Genomic DNA, 14,446 nt, shown 5'->3' with positions numbered 1-14,446 from the left:
AAGGCCTACTTATTTTCATTATCTTTAGAAAAAATTGAACTAGAACTATAAAATAAAAATTAGATTTTTCATTAACACGTTATTTCAAAAATGGTAAGACATGCGATGCTTCTTCATAAAAAATATAGATATTTATTGCATAATTTAATTAAAAATATATTTGTATTCATGAAAGAAATCTTTAATTTTAAATTGTTCAATTTGATATGGTTATTATAGGTAATCATATCCATGGAGTCCCTTTTTTCTAGGTCCTGTAGTCTAAAATATTAGTTTTGTATTACAATCAAATCTAATGGTTTAGGTTTTATATTTTTAATAATTTTAAAATTAAAATAATAAACTCCATGACATAAACAGGGTTTTATGGTGTTGTATTATTAATGTTAAACAACTAGAACATTATGTTCAGTAGAATCATATGTTATGTAATATTTTACTTGTCAAATGTATGCGATTTTTTTTATTAAAATAGTGAAGTTTATAGAACTGATTTACATTATAATACGTTTTACAATATTTTATGTACAATTTTACTTGCAGTGACTCCCACATTTAACAAAAAACAAGGACTCAATACAATTTAACTCACACACACACAAACACACACACAAATATATATATATATATATATATATGAGAAATTTGAAAAATTATAGAATTCAACATTTTGAAAAGATAAATTATTTAAGATGAGCAATAATAATTTTACGAAAATAATATTTAATATTGGAAACCATCGTACGACTATTTTAATTTATTAAAAAAAGTTAAAAGCATGATGTATTGTACCGTATGATTTAATCTATGTTATGTTATCTAAAAAATATTTAACGTTAATTGATAATTTGAAAGGATTAACAAGTTTAACTGATATTTAAAAAGAAATATCGAATCAAAAATTTTTAATTTTACGAAAATTATATACAATGTTATCGAGTTATTTTAAAAAGAAACATTAAAATCATAAACGGAAACACTTGAAAATGATTTGAAAGATGATACTAGTACAAGTTTCTTTACAGATTCTTGGAAAAAAAGCTCGTGAATTTCACTAGTTAGTCTTTAAGATATATGATTGATTTTTACGTCACATCCATGATTGATACTCGGTTAAGCAAAATTAGATTGAGATTGATTTTTAGTGCTACTATAATTACTATATATAAATAATTATAATTTATTTATTAGATAATTCTAATTTTTTAACAATTATAAATACATGTTATTTGAGTAATTTATTGGCTAATGATTAGACATATATGTAACTTAGATATTTAGCATATAACATAGTTTACTCGAAAATATAACAAATAATAATTTACATACATACACACGCACATGTGACTTCATCTTTACAAATTTTAAAAGATTCAATGTTAATTTTGTATTCAGATTTATTGATATACTAGAAGAGAATAACAAAAGTTTTTTATGTTGTGAAAATAAGAATGATTTAAGTTTTTTCAATGTGTTAAAAACTGGGTGAATTATGTCAAGTTTAATTGATGAATTATGGCATTGACAATTATCTGACATCCTATAAAATTAACTTTATACAATAGATTAAAAACTAAGAATACCGAGTCAACTTTAGTTAATAAATTAAGATATTAGCAACGACATAAAATGAACATAGACGTTGAATCTAAAAAAAATCATTTTCCATCAAAATTAATTTATATTAACGGTAATGTAAATCCTAATTTGTTGAATATTATGATTGCAGGTCTTGACGATTTTAGTAATGCATTACTAATTATTTTAAATTAAGCAAGGTAATTGTAATTTAGTAGTAAGTTAAGTAATAAAATAGCTCATTACTCCTGGTTTATTTAACCAAAACTTAAATTTTTTACTCAGACTCTATATTAATCTGTTAACTTTTAGTTTACATTTTATGAAAAATACTGAAAACATTCGATGGATTATCTTTAAATCTTTTTTTTAAACGTAAAGTGACTACCCTGCTTGTCTTCATTCAGTAAATACAAATTATACGACGCAAACAAGAAAATATGTAATTTGATTAATGAGTTATATTAGAAATGTTGTGTACATTATTAATGACTTACATGAAAATCATACACATTGATAAACACTAAACTTGTATTTGATATATCTTAGACGTCTTTACCAATAAGAAAACAATCAAGAATGCTACTAAAATAATTATATGTTGAACAAAAAAAATCTTGAAAATGACTCGTGCCTTGCACGGGTTATTAGGTTAGTTTTAGTAAATAGATTAAAATTAATTATTTTATAATTAAAACTCCTCAAATTTAGTATTACTCATTTAAGTGAGTTTCTTCAATTTTTAGAATATGAAAGTTGTTAGGTCCTTTAATTGATTTTTTTGGTTTTTAAAAATTGAATATTAAAAAATAGGAAACATGTGGTTCTTAAAATTAATGGTTTTTATAAGTTTTATATGTAGTTTTTGAGGTATATATGTGTATTTTTTGTGTTATAGTATTTTATTAGTATAGCTGGTTTTGTTTTGTTAATTTCGTTTAATCGTAGGGTCTTGGTGGTTGATCTTGTGTATATATGTGTTGGTTTGTTTGAATTTATTTATTATGTATTTAGGGGTCTTTAGATAGTGTAAATTTAACAACCCAACTAATAAAATTTCTCAAGATAATACTTATTTAAATCCAAACTCCATTAAAATCCGATAAAACTTTCAATTCTTGAAATAAAATACAACCAAATTACAACCAAACTAACAAATTCTAAAGAAAATCTAAGAAAATACAAAACTTCTCAAAGTCTTGGAACTCGCACTCTTCCCCTTAAAACAACCCACCTAAAAGAGAGAATACCTGCTGGAGGAAAACAAGAAAAACAAAGGACCGGCAGTGAGTGAAAGCTCATATACGGATTTAAAATAAAGCATAACTGAACAAAGATTAAAAGATGACGAGGCTAAGAACATAACTGAATATCTGAATGAAGCACAATAATAATAGTGAATGAGACAATATAAAAAAAGAATACTCAACTCATAAAATAAAACTAAATGCTTACCACCCAAAACTTATCATACTCTTACACATATCCGTATCAATTTTACATAATAATCACAAATAATATAATCGAAAGAATAATGATAAAATGAAATCATACCCTTATACATACTCTTACACATATTCTCACACTTACAAAATAATACACAAAATAGCTTACATACGAACATGAGAGATAATCTTACACTTACAGGATGTCCTACATTTTCGGTAATCTAGAAATATGTAGTCATCAAAACTTACAGGGGTTTGCACAGCACAAAGCAAATGCTACCCAATATCTTACAGGGGCTTGCACGGAAATAAGCACGTGCTACCCAAAAAGCCAAATCATACACTTACTAGCCATGGCTATACGTGTCCCACAACTTCGGCGACATGCCCATACAATTTAAGTACACCGCATAGGAGGTACCAAGCACGAGATTATCCACTCGCGACGGATGTCTAACAAACTCCCAAGTCATACAAATAACATAAATAACTCAAAATAAATACTCAAAGATCACACACTCAAATATCTTACATTTCCAAAATTATATATAAATTTATCAAATAACCTCAAAAAAACTATAACCCAACATCACGAAACAAAATAACATAACAAACCACTAATTATTGATAAGCTCAAATCTGATCAGTTTCAAAGAATGTCAAATTACTGCATAAAGATTAAGTCAACTGAAAAAGTACGAAACACGAGAGTCGTAGGAAATTCCGAGACCTTTCCAGAATGGTAAGGCTCATCAAAAACGAACAAGTAACAAATTCAGAAAATAAATAAATGCGGACTGCAGAACAGAATCAGCCCCTGATTACAATTATATTTTGATATTTAAGACATCAAAATCACAGAATTTAGCAGCAGAATGTAAACGCAAATTGCAGATATCAAAAAGAGCTTTTCAGAATGGTATTGCTCATAATATTTGAATAAATATTCAATTTATAATGAATTTTTAAAGGTTGGATATTCAAATCCCGAAGTCAAACAGACAAGTCATACAAATTGCAGAAAAACTCATATTTAAAGACCGAATTTCACAAATGGTAAGGAACGAAAGTTGTAGATAATTAAAAGACCTTTCCGAAATGACCAAAATCAACAAATTCTAACAGATAACGAATCAGATATGAATTTAGCAGGAAATCAGATCGTATACAATGAAGAATACGGAAACGAAAAATAAGAGAACAAAGAAGATATTCGTACCTCGAAATCTTAGTAACCGAGAATGCTAATAACGATTTTAGAACCACAAATCACAAGAACCCCAATTCCACAAACGCCAAATTCAAAACCCTCCAAAAAGTTCTTGATGTTCATCTCAATCTCCATCTATTCTCTCTCTCTCTCTCTCTCTCTCCTCTCTTCTCCGATCAAAGTAACGCAAACCCTTATTTTTTTAGCAAATCCTAACTCTTCCTTCTTTCTCCCCTTTTTTATTAAAACCCTCACTCTTTTTTTTAAAGCTTTACTATTTTTTTTAAACCAATACCCTTAAAACAATATTCTCAATATAAGAATAAAAATAAACTTATAAAAACTATTTTAACTACAACACTGACATTAAAAAATAATTAAATCAAATAATTCAACTAAAAATAATTATAAAAAATCGGGATGTTATAGTAAATGTAGATCTGTGTGTATCTAGATTTTAATGTATGTATAAATTAGGGTTATGTAAAAACTATTTGAGTATTTTGTATTTTGAGTATAGGTGGAGTTATGTGTGAGTGAGTTTATCTAGTACCATGCTTTAGTCAATTGTTTGTTTTGTACCTATATTGTATTGTTTGCTTTTTCAATAATGAATATCAACATGCATGATTCTAATTATAATAATGTGTGTGAGTTCGTATGTGTATATAGATTGGATAATTCATTATGATTTTAAACGTTTTACGTTCTTACTCTTAATTTTATTTTTAGTTCATCATGTTTTATTTTATACGTGAATAACATGATTTTGTTGTATTATTTATTTGAAATAATGTTGTATGTAAAGTGCCATTTTGGTGACTTTTTGTGCTTATTATAGCCGTGCCATATATGATGGCTTTTTGGACCTAATATGGGGTGTTTTTGGGTCGTTAATGATATTTTATTTTGAACCAAGGGACTCTCTTTGGTGTAGAAGTTTCCAGTACTTATCCTGCAAAGTTCAGTTTGTTAACAAGGCTGATGTAAAACCAATTTTCAAGATAAGTACTCGATCATTTTGTTATCTACTTTATGATAGTGTCTAAGTAGTAATAAATGCCCAATCATTAAAATCTTTGATTAAGGCATTAAAATCTTTGATTAAGGCCTCCGGGTATCTATATTTTACTAGCTTAATACTTCAAATATTAAATAAATCTAAATGAAGGATTTCCCTTTGGTGCATTCTTTGGACATGATGATAGCTGGACTAGGGTCGAAAGAAGATTTGGATCAACCAAGTACTCGGCTTGAGCATATATTTTAGATAAGTGGTCTTATTTTTTATTTCATTTTCCTCGGTGTTTCTCTCTTTAGACCTTAAGGCATTATTGTCTAAACTTGTGGTGCCATCATGCATGACCTTCGGTTAGATGATAAACTTTATTGTATGAAGAAAACTCATTTCTTCTTATATTGCATCTCAGTACAGAATGTACCTCCCTGAAAAAATAAACAAATTTTTAGAGTTATTTATAATAACTTGGAATATAATGATAATGATGATTTTTTTTAATCAAAAAAGTTCTCAAATAATAAAACAAAAATATAAAATTATTTCTTTTTTAGAAATTTAATTAATTTAATGTGACAAACAATATTATTCATTCATAATTCAGATTTTTTCAATCATTCAAGAATTTTAACGATTCATATATTTTGTTTATATTTATCAAATGACAATGCCGAAAGTATGGAAACTGTTCTTAATAAAATTTTGATCAGTACTTAATTTATCACTCTGTTGTGGAATAAAAATTAGGGTCCATTAGTATTTAATGTTAGGGTTTGTGAGATTCGAACTTTAATGGTTGTTCTCGCGGTGGGGACTGACTGTACTCGCAAGATGCCTATATATCTCGATGTAGTAGAGAATCAAACCAAAAACATAGTTCTAGGTTGAGGGGTAGAGCCCTTTATATAGAGATGAGTCTAGGGTTAGACTTGTGTTGAGTAACTCTTCTACTTAGATGGTAATTAGGACTCTTGTATGGCAAGGGATTCTAGACCTTTCTTGTAGGTATTAGTATCCATGTTGGACATCATGTCTATGTTCTTTCAGCCGTATTGGGCCTAGTCCCTGAACAACTCATATTCATGGACCTTGACGACCTCTGGTCGTGGGCCTTGACGATTTGGGTCGTCCTTAGTCTGTAACACGCCTTGACCAACCTAGTTTATATTAGGCTTTTGGACAAGAATCTCAAGTATAACTAATGTGATATTTAATATGTCTTTAGGATGTGTTTTCTATCCACATCATTTGCCCTCCAACTTCCGGGGAAACTACTCGAGTTTTTAAGAAAGTTATAACACTCTATTCGCGACTCGGGATACTTTTGGCCCTTCCCGGGTATCGGTCGTTCATTGGTGTTGCCATTTTAGCATAAAGTGTGGTGCGACCTACACGTTTATGACTTATATTTTAGTGTGAGTATACACACTTTTGAGCCTTTGCACATGCTAATTGAATAGTATTTGACACTAAACGGTCCTAATCGGGACTAAAAAATGAGCGTTTATCACCCTTTAACCTTCGTTAAGGTTAACTGTAGGGTGAAAGTTGCTAACAGGCCCAAACCAGGGCTAATCGGCCCTAAACAGGGTTAATTTCCATGTGCAAACTATTAATTGGGCTAGAAATAACCTAATTTTAAGTTAGGGTACACTAATTGGCCTTAATCGAGGTTGATCTGCCCTAATAGGGGCTAATTTGTCTTAATTAGGGCTAATTAGTACGCTCAAGCCACTAATTATCCCTAATTCACACTAATTATGTGCACAAATAAGTTAAACGGCCTTAAACATGGCCATTATGTTGTACAAGCCACTAATTATCCTTAGTTCAGGCTAATCTTCACTAATCGGCCCTAAACAGGGCTAATCTTCACTAATCGGCCCTAAACGGGGCTAAGTTTAAAATCCTAAAAATTTCAAAAAAAATTCGCATGAGGGTCACCGGAAATCCTCCAGGAGGCTATGGACCAACCTCCGTGGAGGTTCTGGTCGGCCAGAGGCCTTCATGTGGAGGACTCGGCCCATCCTGCTGTTGGTCGGCGATGGAGCCACCTCCATGATGGTCCTGGTCGGCCGGGAGGTGGACGTTCTGTAAATATTTTTTTTACAGGAGGTTCTGGTTGGCCTCAAGCCCTCTATGTGGAGGACTCGGCTCTTCCCACTCTCGGTCGACCATCGAGCCACCTCCATGGTGGTCCTGGTCGGCCGAGTCGTGGCGTTTCTCAAAACTGCTACATTCTTGTTCTCGTGAACACCCTGTACTTATTCTCTTAAATGTTTAGTACCTAACGAAACTTGTTCCCTTGGACGTTCTATACTTCTTCTAGTGAACGTTCTGTTCTTGTTCTAGTGAACGTTCTGTTCTTGTTCTAGTGCATATTCTATTCTTGACGAAACTTTTTTCCGTGGTCGTTCTAACCTTCGTTGCTCATTTTAAGAATAGGTTCTTAGAAGTGGAATTAATAAAATTAAATATATTGGTACTGGTGGAGTAGGATTGACCTGTGATTGCCCCTCTCCGACCCTTACTGCCCAACCTCAGAAGATGCCATTCATATGATGAGAAATAAAAAGGAATATCGAAAATTCGAGTGGCTGAAGCTGAAGCAGCTACTTTCGAAGTACATGAATCACACAATGGTAGATTAGAAACCTCTGGTAAAATGCCCGCCGACAACTCAAGTCCAACCCACGAAACTTGTTCTCGTGGATGTTCTAGTCTTCACGAAACGTGTTCTCGGTGAGCGCCAAATTTTCAAAAAACTTTCAAAAATTTATCAAGAGGGTCACCGGGAATCCTCCAGCCCTCCAGGAGGCTCTAGACCATCCTCTGTGGAGGTTTTGGCCGGCCAGAGGCCTCTATGTGGAGGACTCAGCCCCTCCTACTCTTGGTCAGCCACGGAGCCACCTCCATGGTGGTCCTGGTCGGCCGGGAGGTGACGTCCTTTGAATTTCTTTTGTATTCATTCCCGTGAATTTTCTAGGCTCATTTTGGTGAACATTCTACTCTTATTCTGGAGTACTTTCTGTTGTGCAAGACATGCCTATACAATAACAAGACTAAGTCAAATTGACAACCCTAAGTAAGTTATATTGTAATCTTAGTTTGCATTTTATATTGTAACATTCAAAGTCTGTAAAAATGTCAAAGAGCAGACTGGAGTCTTTTTCTTTAAACAATATCAAGCCTAAAAATTCTATCTGGAAGAAGATCATGCCTCAGAAGAATTATGAAGAAGCTTGAAGTTGAATAAATCTGTTTTAAGAAAAATATTCTAAGTCAAGATCTCTACAAGTCACAGATTTAGTGTTATAGAGAAGTCATTCGAGAACTCCAAATGACTTATCGAGAAGTCAGGAAAGCTACTAGAGAACTCATAGATATCGATAAGCCAATTGAAGACATTAAGATTGGAGATATCGACAATTCATTTCTTCACTAGAGAACTCAGAGTTATCGACAAGTCAAATATCATTAGAGAACTCTAAGATATCGATAAGTCAGTTATCACTAGAGAACTCTGAGTTATCGACAAGTCAATTAGTCACTAGAGAACTCAGAGATGTCTATAAGACAAAGTGAAGACATGAAGTGGAGAGATCTCGACAAGCTAAATTTTCTTATAGAGAACTCAAAGACCTCTACAAGTCAAATCAAGTATAGAGTAATGAGAGATCTCGATAAGCCAAAATACTTATCGAGATTTCAGGTTCTCTATATAACAAACTGTAGTTCTCGAAGTAAAACTCAAGTACATAGTACAGATCAATTCAATATCCAAGATTAACAATCAACAAACAATTCAACCAGTTGGATTGACAAGTCTACAAAAAGCAGCTTGAAGAGTGTGCAAGATCAAGGGTGAAGATTAACTGACAAAGGAAGATCAAAGTAAACACAATATGCAAAGATATGCGAAGCCAGAAATGGAAGATATACTTTTCATAAAATGGAATGATTAGTGACAGCTTACTAAAGGGAATAGCATATCTTATTATACACTGTGTAAAACAGTAGTTAACTAATATATAAAGTTAACACTGGTCCTTTGTTAGAAGTAACAATTTAGATAAGAAAATCTTGTAATTCTCTCAAGGAAGAAGCTAAGCTCTTTAGCAACAAAGAGCCTAGAAATTTTGTAGCAAAACATTCTTAATTTTAATATAAAATTAAGTGAGTTTTGAAAGATTTGTGTTCACTGTTATTGCTTGTTTAATTTCATTATTAATACATCTCACTGCAAGATTTGATTCACTTTGTTCACAACCATATAAACTGCAAAGAAAAGCATAAAAACACAAAAACACATTCACCCCCCTCTGTGTGTAATTCATTACCAAAAAAGTGGTATCAGAGCAAAATCTGAAAGTAAACAGATTCAAGATCTTGGAAGAATGAATACACAGAAAATCAGTAGCATCAAAATCCCTACTTTTGATAAAGCTAACTATACTCTATGGAAGAAGAAAATTATGTTGTTTGTCAGGATGGCCAATAAACTATACATTCAGATCGTCAAAAATGGGCCCTTCACTCCTATGGTTAGAGTTGAGGAATCTATAGATGGAGACATGGTTATCCCAACTCATTATGCTCCTAAGGATCCTTCAGAATACACTGAGCCTAAGAAAGAAAAAGGTTCCCTGGATAGTGGCTTGCAGTTAATATTAATAGAGTCACTTGACAGTGTAATGTATAAAAACATTGTCAACTGTGACACTGCTAAGCAGATCTGGGAAAAGATAGAGATACTGTGTGAAAGAACTGAGGAAGTTAGGTCAAATCAAATAAGGATACCGATTTCACAATATGAGGGTTTTATGGCTAAGCCAAAGGAAAGCATTACTGATGTGTTTGAAAGGTTTAACAAGTTGATTAATGACTTGCAGCTTCATGATAAATATTATGAAGCTGAAGAAGTGAACTTGAAATTTTTGTTCACTCTTCCTGATCATTTGGAATAGAAAATATCAGCAATCAGAGAAGGGGAAGACTTGAGCAGAATAACTCTGGAAGTTCTTTATGGAATCTTAAATCCATATGAACTAGAAATGATTCAAAGAAAATCATTAAGAACTGGTCAAGGGCATGTTGTAAATGGTTCAAGTGCCCTAATTGTCAATGAAAGCCAGACCTCTAATGATGAGCCAAGATTCCAGACTCTAGTTGCCTCAACAAGTGAGCAAAGAAACAATGATTCACAGGAACAAGTCATACTAGAATTGGAAGAATATGAGTTCTACACCTTGGATGAACTTGATGAGCTAGATCAATCAATGGCCTACCTGGCAAGAAAGTTCTCTAACATTAGAGTAAAGAAGCCAAGATTCTTCAAGGGTAAAGGACAATCATTCAACAAAGACAGCAACTGAAAAGAAAAAGGGAAGTACACATCTGATAGCAAAAATGGTTACAAAACTGTATATGTTGACATATAAAAAATAAGGTGCTTTAACTTTGATAAGTTAGGCCATTTTGCTACAGAATGCTGGAAACCCAAGAAAGCAAAGAAAGATAAAGCTTATCTTGAATTGGAAGCAAAGTATGAAGGTATTCTATAGAAACAGCAAAGCAAAGCTTATATTACAGAGGGTAAAAGTTGGGATGATTATGATATGATGAAGACGAGGAAGTTGGAAATTACGCACTAATGGCCTTGGAGCAAGGAGAGTCATCCTCATCAAAAACACATGTACCAAATCTTACCACCATTGATTTAAATGTGAATCAATATAAGGAAACTGTTGAAAAGATGAGCACATAAATGTTTCACATTCATACAAGTATGGTTGCTGCTAATGAAAAAGTTAGCAGACTGACAAAGATAAATGAGAAGCTTGGAAATGAGAAACAAGAAACTGAATTGCTGATAGTGGAGCTTGAAGCTGTAAAACAAGAAAATGCATATCTGAAATAAAAGCTCAAGTGTGCAACTGAGATAGAAGCTGTGTTGAGGGAGAAGCTAGAGAAGAATGAAGTGAAGTTGAAGTCCTTCAAGAATGCATCTGAGTTGGTTGGACAATATCATGAGAAAAACAAGCCATGTGCAAATATTACTATTGGTCTTGATTATGATGCCTTGAACAATAAAAAGAAAAATATAGGTGACAAAGGAAAAGCAACATAAAATGAAAATGTTTCGGCAATGCTGAAAAAGGTTGGTTCACCTATGTCCAAGGCATGTGAAGTTAACTTCAGTGAAGAAGAGTTGATCATCAAGCAAGAAATTGCTGATGAAGATAATGAGAAGAAAAATGCAAATGCAACTCAATCTTCCAAAACTAAAGAGAATCTCATGGACACCCAAGATTCCAAGCCACCTGTCAAAGAAATCAAGGCCGAAGATGCAAGAAAGAAGAAGAAAAATAGAAATGAGAAAATTGGGATAAACAAAAGCAACAATTTTGCTTATGTTGCAGATGCTCCAAGAAAGAAATGTGAGATATGTGGCTCTGTAAATCACCTAACTCACCTTTGTAAAAAGGGTGTTAGCAAGCCAGTTGAAGGAGCCTGCAAATACAATGAAGCAGATGCAAATGATCCCTACTCATTCTGTGACAAGTTTGATTGCATCTCTTTCAATTTGAAAGTGATGAAAAGTTGCCACAAATTGAGAGTAGACCTCAAAGAAATAGTAATTGGGTCTACAACAGATAGGGAAAATGCACAATAGTCAATGAATTCTATTTTATCTAAAGCAACTCATTCTACTTCTGCTAAATCAGTTAATAAGAAGAAAGTGTCCAACACTACTTGGGTTGCTAAACACACTTAAAACTCATTGTGTGCAGGGCAAAATGAAGAAGGCCATATGGATCATAGACAGTGGATGTTCCAGATATATGACGGGTGATAAAGCCCTGCTATCACAATTTGAGGAGAAGATTGGCCCTTTGGTGACCTTTGGAGACAACAACAAAGGATTCACAATGGGATATGACAAGATTATTTCTGGAAATGTTGTCATTGATGATGTAGCATTGGTAGCTGCTCTTGAATTAAATCTTCTCAATGTCAGCCAGTTTGCAGACAAGGGTTTTAAGGTTCTATTTGACAAAGAAGAATGCATCTTCATCAGTAAGAAAACCAATAAAGTAGCTCTAAAAGGAGCAAGGAAAGGAAGGTTATTTGTTGCAGACTTGGACTCAATACATGAGGATGGAATCTATTGCTTCTACACCAAGGCATCCGCAGAGCAAAACAAATTATGGAATAAGAGACTCTCACATCTACACTCTGGTCAAAAAGGAGTTGGTGAGAGACATGCCAAAGTTAAAGTTTGCTTAAATTGAAGTTTGTGAAGCCTGTTAGAAAGGAAAAATGAAAAGATCAAGTCACAAGTCAAAAACTGTGAATTCCATAAGTGCACCTTTGTAACTTATTCACATGGACTTGTTTGGGCCAGTAAATGTCTTATCAATTTCAAAAAAACAAATATGCATCAGGTGGATGATTTCTCAAGATATACTTGGGTAGAATTTATGCATTCTAAGGATAAAACCCCACACATCATAATTGAGCACATAAAGAAGATAGATAAACAGGCTGAAGATTAAAACTGTGTGCAAAGATTGAGAAGTGATAATGGGACAGAATTCAGGAATGCAACATTAAGTGAATTCTACAAAGGCAAAGGCATTGTTCAAGAGTTTTCTGCTGCTAGAACACCTCAACAAAATGGTGTAGTTGAGAGAAAGAACAGAACATTAGTGGAAGCTACAAGGACAATGCTGCAAGATGCCAAGTTGCCAACTAGTTTTTGGGAAGAAGCTGTTAATACTACATGCTACACTCAAAACATATATCTCATCAACAAAATACATGGCAAATCACCCTACTCAATCATGTATAAAAGAAATCCTATTGTAAAGCATTTTCATATGTTTGGAAGTAAGTGTTACATTTTAAAAGACAACTTTGAATATGTGGGAAAATTTGACTCAAAAGTTTTTGAAGCAATTTTTCGAGGATATTCATTGGAGAGAACTACCTACAAGGTTTATGTAGTTGATCAAAAGAAAATCATGGAGAGAACAAATGTGACTTTTGATGATGATAAATGTCCAGGACTGGAATGTCTTGATGAAAGTAGACTCTTCATTCATCATTTGTTGTGCATTGACTTCACCTTCTTCGTCAGAATCACTGTTAATGTTGAGATAATGGAAACTCATCTCAAACACCTGATTTTGATAACACAAACTCAGGGGGGAAAGAGAAGAATGATCTACAAATCATACCAATAATGAAGAAAATGATGAAGGCACTAGTCAACAAACTCACACCAGAAAGTGGGAGAAATGTCACAATCCAAATGCAATTATTGGTGATCCAAATGCTGGTGTAAGGACTATAAGTGCAACTGTTAATGGGTGCCTACATGCATGCTTTCTGTCTCAAGTAGAGCCCAAGAAAACTGAAGAAGCTCTAATGGATCCTGATTGGATATCTGCCATGCAAGAGGAGCTGAATTAGTTTGAAAGAAACAAAGTTTAGGAGCTAGTTCCTGCACCAAAGAATAGAAGTGTAAGTGGAACAAAATGGGTGTTCAGGAATAAGATGGATGAAAATAGTATATTTACCAGAAACAAAGCAAGGTTGGTTGTAACAGGCTACTCACAAGAAGAAGGAATTGATTATGATGAAACTTTTGCTCCAGTTGCAAGACTTGAAGCAATAAGAATTTTTCTAGCATTTGCTGCACACTCAAATTTCAAAGTGTATCAAATGGATGTTAAGAGTGCCTTCCTAAATGGTGAGTTAGAAGAAGAAGTGTATGTGCAACAACCACCTGGCTTTGAAGATCCAGAATTTCCAAATTTTGTGTACAAGTTACTCAAGGCTCTATATGGACTAAAGCAGGCACCTAGAGCTTGGTATGATACATTGTCAAGATTCTTGCTTAAACATGGTTTTACTAGAGGTACCATAGACAAGACTCTCTTCTACAAAAATAATGGTGATGATATGATCCTAGTTCAGATCTATGTGGATGACATTATCTTTGGTTCTACAAATGAAAAGCTTTGCCAAAGATTTTCTAAGCTTATGCACAGTGAATATGGAATGCCAATGATGGGGGAATCAAGTTACTTTCTTGGACTTCAAGTTAGTCAAAGAAGTGATGGGATCTTCATCAGCCAAACTAAGTATGTCAAGGATTTATTGAAAAAATTTGGTATGGTTGAT

Source organism: Apium graveolens, chromosome 4 (genome assembly GCF_009905375.1).
Source record: "Apium graveolens cultivar Ventura chromosome 4, ASM990537v1, whole genome shotgun sequence".
NCBI lineage: Eukaryota > Viridiplantae > Streptophyta > Magnoliopsida > Apiales > Apiaceae > Apium > Apium graveolens.
Note: the sequence above shows the minus strand (reverse complement) of the source record.